This window comes from Silurus meridionalis, chromosome 1 (genome assembly GCF_014805685.1).
Source record: "Silurus meridionalis isolate SWU-2019-XX chromosome 1, ASM1480568v1, whole genome shotgun sequence".
In the NCBI taxonomy this organism is placed as follows: domain Eukaryota; kingdom Metazoa; phylum Chordata; class Actinopteri; order Siluriformes; family Siluridae; genus Silurus; species Silurus meridionalis.
The window spans coordinates 12860919-12875393 of record NC_060884.1 but is presented as its reverse complement, the minus strand read 5'-3'; the positions used below and the strand labels follow the sequence as shown (position 1 = coordinate 12875393).

At 40.1% G+C, this 14475-nt stretch overlaps 1 protein-coding gene across 2 annotated transcripts in view; it reads left to right on the top strand.

Annotated features, from left to right (window-relative positions):
• Positions 1-14475, top strand: part of gnai2b (guanine nucleotide binding protein (G protein), alpha inhibiting activity polypeptide 2b) — a 45124-nt gene that overhangs the window by 1579 nt on the left and 29070 nt on the right. The window lies entirely within an intron of this gene.

The following is a 14475-nucleotide window of genomic DNA, read 5'->3' as shown; positions in this document are numbered from 1 at the left end:
ATGCATGGTGCCCTCAATTTCCATAAAAAAAAAAAAAAAAGAAATCGGACAAAACCAGGCGGAGAAAGATCCATTTTTTTTCCGTCTGGAATCTCCCCTGTCTGGTCGCTTGTCAATGATTGACTTTTATGGTTGTACACGAGGCTCTTATGTCAGATTATTATTTTTACCCTGCCTGACTTTACAAAAAAGTCGAACCAGCTAGATGCCCATGTTTCCAGCAACCTCCTGCTCGATGCTATTTCTCATACCTTGTCATTATACCGTGATCATGCGGTGACGTGTTTTGAGCCAGACAGGAGGTGGTACATGCGAGGAACCCAACGAGGTCAGACAAATCCCACAGCGCTCCGGTGAACCGATCAGTGTGCAGCCCAAAATGTATGTGTTCAACCATGAAACGTCACGATTCTCGCCCGTGCATTTCCCTAAAAATGCTCCTCCACGTTTCTCCAGTGCCCGTCACGTGCATATGTGGAGCCTGTAAACTAGAGCGTACGGCACACCAGGAGTTAAAGAGTGAAGACCCTGGTTATTTATTGACCTTCAGGTAGGCATGATGATCAGATATGGAGCATGGTTTTCAACCCTGCAGCAGAGCCACCATGAAAACCACAGATATGACGAACCATGATTAAATCATCCGCACCGTCCAGACTGCATTATCACTCGTGTATCACAGGGTTTACTGCAGAACGTCAAATTATACTTTCGGCTGTTCCGTGGCTTGCATCCGTGTGCAGTGTCGAGACTGACATTGTTACAAGTGTACAAGTTTCAGAGAGCTCTGAGTAGAGGAGAACTGAATCCTTTTAGTAGACTGCATCCTTTTGAGTCTCGTACATTTCAGAACAATAGATCGGACATCCAAGAAACAAATATCGTCTTTCGTTCAGACAAGCACAGAGAGGGGGAAAAAAAACGAGAGGTGGATAAACTGCGCGTTGGGAAAGAAAATCCTTTTGATCGTATTTCCAGATAATAAGAGAGATTGTGTTTTACTGCTAGACAGCATGATGCATTCTGATTGAATTGGTTTTGGTCCTGCTTGAAAAACTCTAATCAGTTTTTACACCGATTTGTGGCACCATGAACCTCTGCAAAGTGTGTGTGTGTGTGTGTGTGTCTTTTTTTTACACCCGGTTTAGTGTTAAGTTTCTAACGCTGACAGGGCAGGATATGAATGCATAGATGGTATGGTACTTGGCTTTCATCTATAAAAGGACGTATATTTAAAAGGAAAGAAAATGTAACACACTAATTCCAGCAGTAACGAAATTCTTCAGCATGCTATAGTTGAATCATCAAAATGCTCTTTTTTTTTTTCTTCTCTCGACTGTGTGGTTCACTGCCTGCAGCGTAGCTTATGTAAATGTCACGACACCCCTGATTGCTGTGGTGTAAAGTCTGTGGAATTACGGAGTTAAAAACAAAATTGTGCAATTGTATAACAGTCAATCCCAAACATGACGTTCTTAACCATGGCCAGGAGTTCAAGAGAGCGTTTGTGCCTTGGTGGGAAGGATGGCTGGTGGACAGTTACAGGGGTCTCGAAAGTAGATTGGGTTCTCCTTCAAGTGGATTCAAGGAGAAGTGTAAAGAAGGTGAAAACTGTAAGGCTGTATTACAAGTCAAATTTAAACGAAAGCTGGTGTGAACCATAAATCCCCAGATACGTTGATTTCGAGACTGGAAAGTAACCCATGTTCTCGATCCAGTGCACCTTTCTGCTTCGCCGGCTCGCGTCGGTTATAGGGAGCCGAGCGAAGGAATATTTTTATGCATTTGTAAAGCAACGATTTTTGTAGGAAAGTGCATTTGTATTTTGGAAAGATTCTGAAAAGATTAAAATGTTCTTTTATACTTTCATGACATCCTTCCAATTTTTTATTAAACATTTTTTTTTTTATACATAATTGCTCTTAATTGCGTCCCGGATTGCAGCAGCGAGTCTCTTTTCCGCATGTTTGTTTCGCAATGACTAATTCCAGGAATGTGCCATCTGCAAAATGCAAATATAAGAATTCCCTGAAAAAAAAAAAAAAGTTAATGATTTGAATATCCAGTGGCTGTGAGAGAGGTAAATAAACAGTCGCCTTGTCGGTGGAGCACGGGACCGTTTGACAGATGTCGCGTACTGAAATGATGAATGGAAATATTTAAGGCCCTGCAAAAGCTTCGCTAAATGTCAGCAGAGTATTGCACAATCCAGCATCTAGCCAAATGAAACCGTTGTTTAAAACAGGGCATCGCTTTTTGATGTATCCGAGCAGCATGTTTGAAAATGTCAAACATGATTAATAAACTTTTGTGATGGGCACTTTTTTTATTTTTCCTTTAATAAATCTGATAGGTGGTATTGGTATATTTGCATATTTTGATGGCACGTATAGCAGTGTGTAGCATGTGCAACTTTTCTACTGGTGTCACTTGTGCTGTATTTGTAAAGTTTTAATGGACGGGGGGGGGGGACTTTTTGGAAGTGTTCATCACGTCTTTTGTGCTGACTGCATACCTGCTCCCACTCACACAGGAATTCAACCTGCCTTCTCCTGAGGCTTATTTAGTCCGTATGCTCCTGCACTCTGCATTCAAATACTCCTTTTCCTGGCTTTCTCAGTGACATAATGCATGTTAATGGCTTAAGAAAAAAAAAGAAAGTGTTTAATGTAGTTTTAAAAAACCCATTGCACATTCACACTCAAATATATAATGTATGTTAAAAGCATTGCATACTGCCATAACAGACTCCTCCGCCCGAGATAATAAATACGACCTCCGATAGGTTTACCGTCTTTTGACATTTGACTAATGTATCAAAAATGTTTCTTTGATCTTTTTTCGAGCAATATCAGTTTCAACAGAAATTGTGCAGCATACAAATGTGGAAGAAAATGGGCATTACAGGCATTGTAGCTTCCGTGCATGCGAACACAATGCAGTTCCAAAGCTTTTTTTCTTTTCTTTTTGTTCTTTAGCGCTTCAGAGGATGTTCGAGTATTTTAACCTCAAGCCATAGTTTCAGTGCTACCTTCAGCTCGAGCGCTGTACATTATGATCTCACGCTAACTCTCGGTGCAGTAATTCGGATAGTCAATTCGAGCGGCCGATACACTCGTAGCTCATGCTGCAATCTGTTGCCTTGTAATTGCACATTTTCAAATCTGAACTTCCTTTTTTTTTTTCTTCTTTAAATCAAAGGAATGTCACATTCATTAAACGCCTCATGTTCTTGACTGAGGTTTGTTAAGACAGCTTCGTATCCCTGAATGAGTGTACTGAGTGTTTGCAACCAAAGCCTTTACTTATTGACCTTCATCCCTCCTCCTGTCCATGTAGTGCTTTTTTTAACCAGCCCAATAGCTATTGTTAAGCCTCGAGGAGGACAAGCGACTGAAGGAGGAAGAGGAGTAGCTGATAAGAGAGCAGTCCAACGTTTTGCCTTAATGGAGATCCTCTCAGGAAGTAGGTCACGCAGTTAATGTGCGCGTGTCCCTGAGAACGACACGCAAGTCTGCAGAAACATGCCCACACATTGGCAGCAAGGGTTGTTTAGAGAAAACAGTCGCAGTGTCAAGGTTATGACCCAAGCTTAGAATAGTCCTTAATCCTGTTTGAAGCAAGACTTGTTCTATTTATTGCCAAATGTATAACGATTCATATTAAATTAAAAGCAATTGTCACCATCAAACCTTGCCAGTCTAACATCACTTTTGGTATGGTACCATGCCATTGTTTTATAATTACTTTATGCACATTTAGTTTTGGGTTTTGAATCATTAAAATTATAGTTATTTTCCGTTTAAGTTTTACACAGTATATTTATTTTAAGAACTGTTTTGCTCTCCGTTTGAAGCAAACTGCAATATTATAGTGTATTGTAGGGAATAATTTGGTTATCATACAATATTTTTGGCCCATTGTCCAACCCTAGTATTCTTTTGGCCAAAGGCACAAGTTCCGTTTTATAGAAGTCTATCTGTAGACTATGCACGCACACGCGCACACGCGCACACACACACACACACACACACACACACACACACACACAGCGTACCGTCAGCAGTATAGGAACCTCTATAATTCTAGTGTGTGCATGTAAGCACTCTTGGACTAGATGTTTGAGCAATGTCTTACTTAAGTGCGTTCAGCTCGAGTTCCCCATAGACATTCAGAAACCATTACGGCTTCCGTGCACGCAAACACAACGCAGTGCCGAGACGGATTTTTTTTCCTTCCTTTTTTTCCTTTTCTTTTGCTCTTCAGTGCTTCCGAGGATGTTACAGAGCATCTTAACCTCGACATAGTTTCCGTCCTACCTTTAGACCGAACACTATACATTACAAACTTACATTGACTGTTGCCGTTTTGACTGCTGTGCAACATCCACGTGGTTATTCAGAAAGGAAAAGGGAGCGGTCTGCACATACACACAGCTCCTCTTGCACTATGTTGCAGTGTAATTGCACACATTCAAATGAACTTCCTTTTTTTTTTTTTGTCTTTTTTGAATCCCCTGGCTCATTGACTTGATTTATGTTTTCATAAGGAAGTTTCTCTACAATACAGGGTTTTAATATAGAGAAGGCGTGACTAGGTTTTGGATTTAGTGTCATCTGATATATACACAGCATTGTAGGATTGTTGTATAACTGGAGGATCAGGTGGTGTTACCAGCCACAACAGCACTCACTTTGAATGACAGTGATTTTCTAACAAAGTACACAAGTAGAAACCAGTTCATTTATTATTCAGAGATTAACTATTTAAACTTATTTGATAGTGGTATACATTTAAAATTTGGCAATTTTGCATTTCTGTAAGAACTAACACGGTGTGTATATATAAAAACAAAAACACCTTTTAAAATTGAAATTTGAGTCACAGATTGAGTAATTGGTTGTATTGGCCCATTTGTAGACTTATTGGAACGATAATACAAATAAAACAGATTACCTGTGGCCAACAGCTCCGTATTTATAGCACTGTCTGGTCGGTTCATTCGTCCCAAAAAGAGAAGGTCAATGTAGACAGCAGTCGGGCTTTTGTTTCCCCCTTCAAAACAGTCGAGTGAAAATAATTTGGCGCTGAGGAAGATGAGCGATTATTTTTAAAAATAGCCCCCGATCCTGTAACTTCTGCAGGTGTAACTCTTGGAAAGACTCATGAAGGTGACGAGTCTCCTCTCGTCTTTGCCTGCAAACATTCACACTGCAGACATGCAAATTCTTGGTTAGTCTCTACCTCATTTAATGTTACATTACATAATCTTCTTTTTTTAGAAGAATGTGCAAAGATGTAAAAACAACAACATTTAAGCGCCACATAAACTACGTGTATAAAAGTTTTTGGACCCCTGACTATAAGATTTACATGTGCTTTGTAAACATCCCGATCCACATTTAGTCTCCATTTTTTTGTAATAATTATCTCTATACTTCAGTGAAGATGTTCCGCTAGATTTTGCAGTGTGCTTGTGGAGATTTGTGCTCATCCAGGTACAAGTCAGATACTGATGTAAAGGTAAGGAGGCCTGGGGTGTGCCAGTCAGCGCTCCTATACATCCCACAGGTTTTCACTCTTTGTTAAGGTCAGAGCTCTATCACGGATCACGCCAAATCTTCCACTCCAAACCATATCTGCATGGAGCAGGTTTCTGTGCACAATTTTTTGTTTACATCGTCATGCTGGAACAGATTTGTGTCACATAGTACTCGTGAAGGGAAACGCCATCCAAAGAGATCCAATACGTATTCATGCCTCAAACTTGGCGGTGCCCATTTGGGGAAGAACCACATATGGTAAGACTGGTGTCCCAGCACTTTTTTACCATGTAGTGTATTTTGGGATGTAGAAGAGCACAAGTTGTAAATCTTCAAGACGCGAACGGTAATTATTCAATCGGAGGACGTACCCCGCAGTGCAGTTTTGTAATCTGTGTAGAAGACTATTAAAGTCTTTTGTTGCTGTGAGCATGTCATGTTAATATCCAATAAAGAGCAATAAAGGGAATTGCAAACAGATAATGTTTACTTGACACAAACAGGAGTCGTAGAAAGACTACGGCGATCTGCGATCGCCATGCTGTTCATGTGTACATGTGTTCATCAGTCTTGGCGACAAGGAAATCCGTTTGTATCGCGCAGGTCCAAAGGTGCTTCCATTAGTCCGGTCTTTTGTGCCTGATGTAACCACTGTGAAACAGTTGTCTTGTTTGTTATAAACTTCATAATATTGATAACGTTTAAGCTTTTCAAGTTATGAAACCGGCCTTTCCAAAGCGTCTGCACTGGATAAGACAAATAGGGAAACGAAACCGACTTGAGACACGTTATGTCTGTTTTGTGGTAAAAACTTCTAAAGAGGAGAAGCGTGTATTTCCACTGGGCGTTATGGAGCTCTGTTCGCCCTCTCCAGGTCTTTTTATTGAGCTGCTCTGAGTTTAGATTTTCTCCTGTATAATTAATTCATAGGAGTGCCCTGAATAAAGCACCAGGCTAAATTAGTCCTCCAGTGTTATTCACTTCTAACATTTCCTTGATATCAGGTTAGCTAATTTGTCGGTCATATTTTATGCTGTGTCGTAAAGGACAGATTGCTGGCTCTGGTTTTAAGCAATTGCTCCAAGTTGCCTTTGACACGTAACCCACTAGGCTCTGAAAATGCTATGATTGTGTCATCCTGGTGTATCTGGGATGCCATCATGGCCTTGCAAATCGAATACAGCCTATGTTGTTTAATACTCAATAGTATCAGTAGTAGCTTCAGTGACCGTCTGATCATCTTATTTTTGAACAAAATTGAAAGCAGTGTTTAGGTTTTAAAGTGGTCTTAATAATATAAGGTGTTCCTCAGTCGCTTTGTCTAATGTCAATTAAGTGTCACCAGTAGAGGGATGAATGGAGGTCTGTAGTACCCTTAAATGCATGCGATTAGCAATTGAAATGTGCTGTGTCCCCTAATTAACCCCACCTGACAGTTGACAGAGTAGGGAAAACCTTAGCTTGGAGAGTTAAGCAGCAGTGTAAGAACCTGCTCATTACAGTATGCATCATTATGGGCCTGCAGTATCCTGACTGTCTATACACTGACTGACTGCAGTACTTTTCCAGGACTATATATAGTGCGTCAGGAGGATGCATCCAGCTTGTTGTTTATCGGCAAATATACATCCTGCAGTTGTATACCCTATCGGCATAAGTTTGTGGACACCTGGCCATCACACTTATGTATTCTTTTTGAAAATCCCATTCCCTATCCCATTGGCAAACCATGAAGGATTTTTTATTTATTATTATTATTATTTTTTTTTTTCTTGGGGTGTAAATTAATAGAATAGCCCCAAAGCCCATTACCCATTGCTTGTAATCTTGGTGAAATTTCTAGTGTGGCTGATGGCTGTTTTTTCTAAACAGATCTCTCAAAGGGCTGTTAAAAAAAAAAAAAAAGCGAGCTAAATGGGTAATACGTTTTCTACAGGCTAAAAATGTATGATGTTAACATGTTCTTCAAATTGAGACAAGGTTTGTTGTTTTGGTGTTACCACTGTGCCTACTTTGTAATAATCTCATCTATTTTTTAAGGTGTTCATACAAATAACAAGATCCTTAGAGGTAATATAATAGTAATGGTTAATATCCTGTGTAGCAGTCATCAGTAAAGATGCTTTTAACTAAGCATGACCCTCTGTCAGGGTTTTTTTTAAATTTTTTTTAAGCTTGTCTTGAGTACACCCACTTTTTTCCAACAATAAAACGGGTGTGTGTGTGTGTGTGTGTGTGTGTACTGCGTGGCGTTCAGACAGTCTTGGCCTAAAATGTCTCAGTGGCTGTGTCTGATTGCATGTTACAGTCAGGCAGAGACAGTGTAATTCCTCCAAATCCACAGCACGTCAAGGAGGTGATGAAATATAAAGGAGAAGCTGGAAACACATCATCTCTATTTTCTCTTAGCAAACTAGAACCTCCCTTTGCTCTCGGAGTTGAGGTCAGTTGCCTTATGTGTGACGCAGACAAAGCTAATTATAAGTGTGGCGAAGCATCGGGTAGGAGATGGCTGGACAAGGAAAATGTTTTAGGAACACAATGTAAGGCTACACGCTCTGCAGGACGATATTGTGCTCGTTTTATGCTAATCTTCGGATTTTTCCAGTGCTAATGATTAGAGTATTTAATAGAGTAAGGGTGGGTGTGTTTTTATCAGTGTTTTGTATTTGTACAAAGGAGTATAAGAGTGTTACATAAGTGACATAATATTTCAGATATATCTGAATGAGACTCAGAATTTTAATCGAGTGCTGCTGTTGTTGTTGTTGTTGTTGTTGTTGTTTTGAAACCTGTTTTAATTTGTTCAGATGGACTCTGAAGAGAACAGGGATAAAATAAACGACCTCCCATGATCCTCACACGCAAACCCTCAGCTTGGGTTTTTAGTGGCTCTTTACTAATAAGAGGATGAGTTATAAGACCTGTGCTTGTGAGGAAGAGGAAGTGGGTGGGGCAGGCTTTTTGAATGAACTAGAAAAAACTGGTTGCATTCGCTATAAGTAGTTACACCTAACGAGGCTGTCAGAATATTTTATTTTAACACCAGACTCGGAGCCATTGCAGAAGCAAAGAAGGTGCATTGGGTGCTTTGTCTGATCAGTCTTCCACACACATGTTAATGAGGCAGATGTTTTTTTAAAGAGCAATATGCACAAGAGACAACATCTACCATAAGTTTGAATAAGACTGTATTTGCATCACATGATTAGCTGGAACACAGATGCTTGGGCGTTCAGGTTTATATTCCATTTACACCACCATATTGTGCTCGAGAGAGCAGGCCTGAACTTCATGCAACTTGTAATACTTCAATGCCTTTTGGTCTGCATGTGATAAATTTGTTTGTTAATCCTGACAAAATGATTAATGGAGTTGAAATTAAATCGCAGATAAGGTAATGGTTCAGAGCAGAGGTATAGCTTTGATAATGGTGTATTTCCATCCAATTCTAATGAACAATGACAGAATTGCTTTTTATTTGTACCCACCGCCTCTTCCTGCCTAAAGAGCGGAAGCTTTTAGTCATCTGGAGACCCTTGGTTTCTTCTCTGGCCATGTTCTTCCAGACTACTGCATCCGTCTTTATGGTGTGTCTTGGGTGTTTTGCCTTCAGGAAGTGAAACATTTTGGATTCAGATCAGTTGATTGACATGGCCAGTTAAGACTATCCATTCATTTCAGGCTGTAGCTGTATGCTTCGGGTCATTTTCCATGTGCACCGTAAAGCTCTGGGTTTTAAGTGCGAGCAGATAATACAGACCTTTAAACTGTAGAAATAATCCTGTTTCTGTTGTTAGCAGTTACATAAATAAATACCAGGTAATCAGTTCCACTGGCAGCCACACACGCACCACAGTGGTGATGGTGATATTCTTCGGATCATGACCAGTTCCTTTTCTTCTCAATAATCCTCTCTGTTATCATTCAGATAAAAGTTCATCTTTGTCTTATTTGTCCCAAAGATGTTATTCTAGAACTGTACAGGCTTGGTTTTATGTTCTCTAGCTCTGATGTGGTCTTCCTATTTCTAAGGCTTGCCAGTGGTTTATAACTTGTGGTAAAGCCTCAATATTTCCTTTTATTGTTGACTTAACACAGATATAGTTGCGTCCTGGAGTGATCTGGTGACTTTTCAGTCATCCACCACAGTTGTTTTCTGTGGTCTATCAGGCAATTTGGTACATTGAAGAATTGTGAATGAAAAAAGGCTCTTGTTCCTGACCGAGACAGCTCTTTGGATCGCTTATTAAAACTTAAGAACAACCGATGCCACACCGATGCCCTTTATCTGTTTATTTGTAAGTGAAGTTAATAATACAGGACACCTGCTATTGAACAGCTGAGCAGACAACTGTCTAGTTACTTGTGGTTCCTTAAAAAAAGGGACGGCATATAACAAGTGCTGTCATTTCTATAACATTCAGCTAAATTGGGTATAGATCATCTCAAATAAAACTGCATGTTGTGCATGCCATTAATTAATTTGAACCCCAGTGCACTCTAGTATACAGCTAAACAACAACAGATTTGTCGCTGTCCAAATATTAGCATCTTGATTGTGTAATCTCGTCCCAGCGCATACTCTGGTGATTCGTGTCTGAATCACCATGGTGCTGTATGTCCATCTCCAGGACAGCATGAAGTGTCTCTGATCATTAGCTGTGGCTGAGATTGAGCAATGCGTGAGCATGAGCTCATCCATCATACACAACCGAACTCCTGCCCTGTGCACCGTCTCCTAAGTCGCACCAAGGTCGTCACCATAAAGCAATTTTTGCTATAAATAAAGCTGTCATTTCCCTGTTCGCAAATAAGATGAAGTAAGGTAGTTTTTATATATATAATATAAGAAATATAACTGAATGAGAAACTACCGAATCCTGTGTATTATGGAAGCAGCTGTTCAGCATATGTGGCTAGTAGCTCCCCCATAAAAAGATAGAGTACAGAAGCTTTATAATCCGAGAGGGAGGGAGGGAGTAGGAGCAGGGATGGATGGAGAAACCAACAAACCTCCATGCCTGGCAGTAGCCGTAATTGGCCGTCTTCCCGGCTTTGCAGCGCCTACTATAGAGCCAGACCTGCTCAGTCAGTCTAACGTGGCATATTTTGGTTTTTCTGGTGGTTCCAACCTTTTCTAGACGTTTTCTTCCATTCTAAATCGGATTTGAAGGAACCTGATGATGTGCAGTGCTGCCAAGGAATAATTTTCACTCCCTGGTTGTGGACACATCTGTTCAGTCTTCGCTCGTATTTTCCACCGTCCAGCTCTCCCCCAACTTTTGCTGCAGCTGTCTTGCGGTACCTGCTGGAATTTGTTCAAAGCTGTTAGAATGAGACACTCTTTCAGCAAGGTGCAGGCAGCCTTCTCCCGCTCTCCGGCTTTCCCCATTAGATTTGTGATGGTTGGATACAGAAGCTTTAGTAAAACCATTCAAAGAAAATTGGATGATCATTTTATAGCACACAAAATATTATATTGAAAGGTCACGGCTTCATATTGCAGTTTTAAATGTGCCTTGCAACCCATTAAACCGGAAATCCTGCAGTGTTTTTCTGTGACACGCATTCGTTTTTATTTAAACGTTCAACTTCCATATCTGCTTTCTTTTGGTTGTCGTCGTAGTGAATGTGTAGCCGATCCCAGCAACACCTGGCAAAAGGCCTCCATGGTGGGACTCATGAACAATTGCACACTTTCTCATATTTACACCTAGGGACAATATAGTATCACCAGTCTACCATGTATTATTTGGGTTGTAGGACTAACAATTGGCCAGTGTCCCTCTGATTGATGGGTGAGAGACATTATTCCAACTCTCCCATCCAGAGAGAGTGGTCAATTGAAACAAAAAGTCCAACAGGTGGATCTGGACACCGTATAACATGAAATAACACACTTGCCATACTTTTCCAGGCTGAAACTCACAGCATTGTCTCCACCCACTGGACTTTAGCCCAGGTAGGAGGAACTAGATCATGTCCAGTTCAGATTCCACCCCATGGATTTTATTATTTTTTTCTCAGTGCAGTGAAGTCAAACTTGTTACCTTGGATCCTAGCTATCCTGGCTGATTTGAACTTGATCTCTCAAGTAAAACTGTTTTAAATCTTAAGCAAAACATGGTACTTTAATGCCACTAAATGTATGTATGTTTGTTTTTGGAGAGTAAAATCCAGATAGGACCTTTAGAATAGTGGTCCTCAACCTTTTATGCGCCACGGGCCGGCCTTTAAGGTGTGGCGGATAAATACAGCAAACTAAAATCATACGACCGGCATAAAAACTGGTATTTTCTAAATATAATAATAAGCGTGAATCTACTGTGGTGTTCTTGTTCATTTTGCTCGCTTGGGTTGATGTAGGGTTTGAATTTAGTGGTAATGTGTTGTGTTAGCGGCCGGAGCAGCTCCTTTAAGAAGGTAGTGGATGTAGGTAAGACATGTAACAGAAGCATCTTGACATGCATCAAGAGTGAGTCATAGACAGATGTGGATAATAGGATAAAATCGGATAATAAATAAAACGGAAATAATGTAAGTAATGTATTTTTTTCTGTGCGGCCCGGTACCAACTGACCCACGGACTGGTGCCGGTCCTTAGAATGTACAAAAATATTTTTATATATTTTTTCATGCAGACGTACAATAGGGTTTTTGATGTATGAAAATTAAACCATTTCCATGTGTGTGGACTACCTGTCCTGGCTATGTGTAAACTACAACTGTAGTTAAAGCGTTGTATATTTTATATGATGGATTAATTCAAATTTCTTAAGCCATTAACATTTAGAATTTTTTTTTTCTCTGCACAGATTATGCGCATGAGAATGTAACGATTTATTTTTTTTCCTCTTTTTTTTCTCAGAACTGCCATTCAGTCGATATTAATATTGCATAACACGCAGGACCTCGGATACTGTTCAGGGCCGTAGGACCTCAGATATTGTTCAGAGTAAACACAGAACGCAATAAGAGAGAAAAATGGCTTGTTGATGTGCAAAGTGCATACTATGATGGTCGCAAAGGCCAATAATGAAATATTGAATTATATTCTTACTTGCTGTGATCGTGATGGGCTGCAATACATTAGTGAATATTGGGGTGAAAACTAAAGGCAACAATCTGTGACATGAAAGATATAAATATCCCTGAAATAAGCAGTTTTTCACAATGTTCATCAAGGACATCTGGGGCTGCTGGGGATTATATAATGCACCGTGAAGTTGTTTTTCTTTCCCTGAGTGCTTTTTTTTTATTATTATTTTTTTTTTAATAATCTGCAAGATGTTTCATTGCAGACGTGCCAATGTGTAAAAAGCACTGGGATGTTTGTAACAGCCTACGAATAGGTGACATCTCACTCTTTCATACCAACCATTAATATAAAAATGTTGATTGCTAGAGGCTTCACTCTTTTACTGTGTGCAAATTTGTTTCTGCTCAGGGTGCCTGGGATTCAGTTTCCTATTGTGTTACCAGATCTTAATGAATAATGTCACCCATAAGAACGTATATATGTTCAGATGGGTCTAAATATAGGACTTAATCTCTAAGCGAACTTGGAGCTATGACTGCAGTACTACCGAACCAATCACGGCAGTTTATTCTTCCTGTTCCTGTCATTGTATTCTCGTGTGTTTGCACTGCATGATTGGTAAATGAACTGTGCATTTCGCCTTCCGTCTTCAAGACCATCCGGCCGACGCCGTAAATAAATACCCATAATGAATTCAGTTCATCTTCTTGCCGAGAAGGCACCACTTTACATTAACACTGACTGATCAAGCCCAAGTTTCACAGTCTCAAGTAGATGCTCTGTAGTAGTGATTTGTGTGTAGTGTTTATTGCTCTTTTTTCTGTGGTTTGTTCATGAGATTCATCAAATGTACAGTATAATATTTTTTTCTTTCTTTTTTTGCAGTTGCGTTGTAATTCATCATGCATGCTTATTGACCAGCCCAGATTAAATTTCCACCCGAGGCTCTAAAATAACCACACGCCCATGTGTTAAAGTTGTGTATAAATTATATAATTACATGTTGCCGATTTTAGTCCACTCCTGCCTGAGGAAACCTGACTGCATTTAGAATGAACAGAATTTAGTTCTTTCTTTCTTTCTCTCTCTCTCTCTCTCTCTCTCTCTCTCTCTCTCTCTCTCTCTCTCTCTCTTCTCTCTCTCTTGATGGATGCACTCAAAGGGAATTGGATATTAAATGCCTTGAGAGGAAGGAGATGAAGCTCTAGAAAGTTCCCTCAAGGTCGTGACCTGTTCTTAGAACTGCGCTCAGTCTTCACGCCTCTCAGTAGTTCGGCTGCCAGCGAAAGCACCGCCGGAAAATATCCTTGATTTACGAAGCTGTCGGTCTATAAGCCTGGCTGAACTAATGGCGTTTAGGCGTTCGATCGGCACTTCATCAACAACCGTCACGTGTCCACAGCAAAGGTAAACCCAAAGCTATCTGGTATCCTGGATGGCTCTAGTCACATGACTCTATACATAAAACTATGAGGAGGTTTTTGCCTTGTGTGTCAAGCACGTTTGCTACAGCTGTATTTCTCATATAGTAAAAGTAATCAGAAGGCCATGTGAAGTTATAGTTGCTAATTGTACATTTTATTGAAAGTTAAGAGAAGCAAGCTATACTTCATGGCTGACCCGTTTCTTCAAATGCAGAGAAATGAGTGCTAAGCTTTACCATTCTACCATTACCTTTTACCATGATCTTAAAGACTGAATTTTCTAGGGCTAAATCTCAAAAGGTCTTCCTGCACTGTTTGTAGAAGGCACTAGATAAAGTATTCAGCCTTTATGGTATATCACGTGGAGAATGCAAACAAAGGAAATAGGACACCGTTTGATATGCTTCAACTCAAAGATGACAGTCATGTGGTGGAAAACCTTTCATGTGATGACATTTGCAGAATT